The following is a 4,662-nucleotide window of genomic DNA, read 5'->3' as shown; positions in this document are numbered from 1 at the left end:
CTCCTTTCATCCCTACTCCTATCTGAAGACATCTTTGGTGATGATGTTGATTTAACTTCATCTGAACCAAGATGCTGACAAAGACAGTAAAGTGGAGTACACACATTTTCTTTTTAATTTATTAAAGAGTTATATAGCTTACTATTTGTCAGACATTGCTCTAAAGATTTTAAATGATATCTCATTTAATCTTCCAGTCAACCCTATTAAGTCAAAGGTATGATTAATTGGTTAATTGATTCATTCAAGTCACATAGCCAGAGACTAGCAGACCCGGGATTTGATCCTAGCAGTGTAACTTCAGGGTCCACACTTATAACCACAACCATGCTGCCCTGTACGCCACTTGCCTCTGACAGTGTGAAAAAAGCAAAATCTTATCTATAACTCTTTCTTTTTAACTGAAAAAGCTATTTGTAAAAATTGTCAATGAAAAAGTAGAATAGCAACAAAAAGCAACCACTACCTTCTGTTTTAAAGTATATTAAGTACTTTAGCAAAAACCCAGTTTAAGGAAAAAAACTTTGTATATGAAGAAAACATGGGTAAAATATTAATACTTAGTGTCCTGGATTTAGGTTACATCACAACTATTTGCCAAGGGTAATTTCACTTGCACTGATAATTTAAAAACCTGTTCCAGAAAGAGATTCTATTTCATAGGAACACCCATTTATAAGCCTTGTAATCTGTGGTTAATTCCTATAGGATTTCATTTACCCCAATTTGTACAAACAAAATTAGGCTAGGTTTCTGTTGTATATATATTTGATTATATGTAATTAAGAATGTATGAGCTCAGTTTTCTTAATATATCTAATAATATTTTATAGCAATTTTTCAGAGTGTTCTGGACCGTAGGGAATTTGTCTTATGCCAGGGATATGAGGCGAAAATTGAAAAAGAGATTATGTGCTTTGAGAGAGGAAAATGTTAAGGAGAAACTATTTATAAAATATATTAACTAAAATGATGAGTTGAAGAATATCATCCCACTAGCTGAGATCTCAAACAAGATCAGCTCTCTTCATGTCAAAAAGTAAAATTTGGTTACAGATTAATCAGTAGCCGGTTTGTGATAGAGTTAGGACTCAGATCTTCCACTGATTTTTAAAAATCAGTAAGAAATAATTCCTGCCTTACCAAAACAGCAATAATCCAAAGCATAATTTTAAAGCAGGTTAGAAAAAATGTTCAAAACCTATTTGAGAAAAATTATAAAATTTTCTGAAACTCACAAAAGCAGAAGAAATGGAAAGACATACCATGTTCTTAAAGAGACCCCATATCATATAGATGTCATTTCTCCCTACATTTATTTATAAATTAATAAAATCCAAATAAACATAGCAAAATCTTTTTCAAAAGCTAGACAAATTTGTTATAAAGTTTGAAAGAAGAGACAAGATAAACAATAACAGTAAGCAATAAACTTAAAACAAGAGCAATAAGGAGTGGTCTTACAGATATTAAATATATATATAAAGTCCTTATAATTAAAATTATATAATATTAGCTCATGAATAAACAGACAAATGAAATAGAAAATTTAGAAAGAGACCAAAGACATATAGAAATTTAATATATAATAAAAATAGCATCACAAAGAGGTGGGTGAAATGGGTTCTTAATAAGTGGTTTGGAGACAACTAGAGTCATATGGGGGGGGAATATATCCAACTCTCACACTAAGTGAATCAGAGATCTAAGTGTAAAACAACCATAAAAGTACTAGATTTTGAAAGCATGACCAAATTTCTGAATAATCTGGGAGGAAAACTTTCCTAACCACAACTCAAAATCCAGAAGCAATAAAGAAAAAGACTGATGTATTTAAGTATATTTTTTTACAAATTAAAAAATAATAATAATACAATAGTCCCCCCTCATCCATGAGAGATACATTCCAAGACCCCGAGTGGATTCCTGAAACCTCAGATATGTAGGTACCAAATCCTACATATACGTTATTTTCTATATACACATACCTATAATAAAGTTTAATTTATAAATGAGGTGCAGTAAGAAATTAACAATGATAACTAATAAAATAGAACAATTATAACAATATACTGTAATAAAAGTCATATGAATGTGGTCTCGCTCAGAAATTTATTTTTCCTTCTTTACAATTTCAAAAATAGGAAATTTGTTCTTACCGTAGAGCTTAGCAACCTCAGCATACGATTTTTTTTTCTTTCCTTATGAAGTCCAGGACGTTCACCTTTTCACTTGAAGGAAGCACTTTGCGGCTTTTCTGGCATATTCGAATTACCAACATCACTACTATTCCACTTTAGGACCACTATTAAGTAAAATAAGGGTTACTTGAACATAAGCATTATGATACCTCAACAGAACATCTGCAGCGTACACACCGTTGAGACGCTAGAAAAAGGGATGATTCACATCCGGGCAGAATAGAGCAGGACTCGCGAGATTTTATCACGCTACTCAGAACGGCGCCCAATTTAAAACTTGCGAATGATTGTTAGAATTTTTCACCTAATATTTTTGGACCACAGGTAACTGAAACCTCAGAAACTGAAACCACGAATAAGGGGGACTAATTTTTGCAAGGCAAAAAACTCCATGAGCAAAGTAAAACCACAAATGATGAACTGGGAAGATTATCTGAAATCTCTATCACAGACAAAAAGTTAATACCTTAAGATAAAAGAATTATATCCATCAGAATAGGTTAGACCTTGTTCTAGTAACAATGTGAAATATTTCAATGACATAAAGCAACATTATTTCTCACACTATATGTTCGGTATTGGTTAGCAGGGGGCTCTATAATCATATCGCCTTACCAACCCAAACTAATGGAGGATTCCTCTCAATACTTGCTTCCACAATGGTGGAGGCAGGGGAAAGGAGCATGCCCAACAGAGGGCTGGTTCTTTAAGCATCTGCTGAGAATGCCCTTCAGTTATATTGGGCAAAGCAAATCTCATGAAGATGCTGAGTTCTATAGGTGGAAGTATCAATTTTTGTGAATAGTGATAACAAACCCCACGAAGAGTTTCTAGCAATAAGGAAAAAATAGGAAAAAAAATTCTATACGAGAGATAATCAATAGATATGTTTTTTAATGTTGGCACTATTGACATTTTCAGCCAGATAATCCTTTGTTGTTGCCTTGTAAATTATACAATATTTAGCAGCCCCTCTGGCTTCTATCCATGAGATGCCAACAATACTACCCTCCCATTGTGACAACCAAAAATGTGTCTAGATACTACCAAATGTTTCCTGGAGGCAAAATCTCCTGTAGTTGAAAACAATGGTTTCAGAAAAGGGAACACAATTGATCCTTAAACATATGGATATCCGCTCAATCTCACCCATAATAAAAGAAATGTAAATCAAAACTGCAACATACCATTTACCACTCCTAAAATCAACACAATCTTGTCACAAGGCTTCACTCCAGAATATATTACATAGAAAAAGCAAGGTACAGAAAAGTGTTTAAAATATGCTACCTTTTATCCAGAAAAGGAAGGAATACAAATGTATATTTGTATTTATTTACCTTTTTAAATACAAAACGATATAAGAATAAACCGAAAACTAAAAAAAAAAAAAAAAGATCACCTATAGGGGGTGGGGGTGGGTGGAACTGGGAAAGAAGAGTACAGGGTGGAAGACAGACTTACCTTGTTTTAGGGTTTTGATTTTGGACATGTTAATGTTTCACGTAATCAAGAAACAAAAATTTAAAAAAAATAAATAAATCCCCCAGCTCTTTTCCGGATCTGGTGGAACAAAAGGCGCCATCATGGGGCTTGACATCCGGCACAACAAAGACCGGAAAGGTTTGGCGCAAGGAGCTCAAGAGCCAGGACTTCTACCTAAGGCAGCTGGTCAAGGTGCACAGGCTTCTAGCCAGACGAACAACTCCATCTTCAACCAGGTGGTGCTGAAGCGGTTGTTCGTGAGTCGCACCGACCGGTCGCCTCTGTCACTTTCTCGGATGATCCGGAAGATGAAGATTCCGGGCGGGGAGGGCAAAACCGCTGTGGTCTTAGGGACGATAACCGATGACGTGCGTGTCCAGGAGGTCCCCACACTGAAGGTGTGTGCGCTTCGTGTGAGCAGCCGCTCCCAGAGCCTCATCCTTAAGGCCGGAGACAAGATCCTCACCTTTGACCAGATGGCCCTGGACTCCCCCAAGGGCTGTGGCACTGTCCTGCTCTCTGGTCCTCGCAAGGGCCGAGAGGTGTACAGGCATTTGGGCAAGGGCCATGAAACCCCGCACAGCCACACCAAACCCTAGGTGCGCTCTAAGGGCCAGAAGTTGGAGCAGGCCAGAAGTTGGAGCGAGCCAGAGTCGTAGGGCCATCCACGGCTACAAAAACTAACCCTGGATCCTGCTTTGTTATTAAAAAGATTTTGGATGCGGAAAAAAAAAAAAAAAATTAAAAAAATAAATAAATCTCCCAAATATAAAAATAGATAAGCTTAACCGAATATAAAGTTGATGGCATAACCAGATAGAGAAGAATTATTCCAATATTTTTAAATGCAATATTTGTATTATATATCAATACTGGAATATATCCTAAGGACGCAAAGTACCACAAAAATATCTTAAATTACATTTAACTGTCTTATTGTTAGTAGTGATATTATTATTTTGAAACTATTATATAT

At 35.7% G+C, this 4,662-nt stretch overlaps 1 pseudogene; it reads left to right on the top strand.

The window, feature by feature from the left end:
• Window positions 1-3,773: 3,773 nt before the first annotated feature.
• Window positions 3,774-4,444, top strand: LOC105301294 (annotated as a pseudogene).
• The last annotated feature ends 218 nt before the right edge of the window (window positions 4,445-4,662 follow it).

Source organism: Pteropus vampyrus, unplaced genomic scaffold (assembly GCF_000151845.1).
Source record: "Pteropus vampyrus isolate Shadow unplaced genomic scaffold, Pvam_2.0 Scaffold234, whole genome shotgun sequence".
In the NCBI taxonomy this organism is placed as follows: domain Eukaryota; kingdom Metazoa; phylum Chordata; class Mammalia; order Chiroptera; family Pteropodidae; genus Pteropus; species Pteropus vampyrus.
This window is presented reverse-complemented; position numbering and strand designations above follow the sequence as displayed.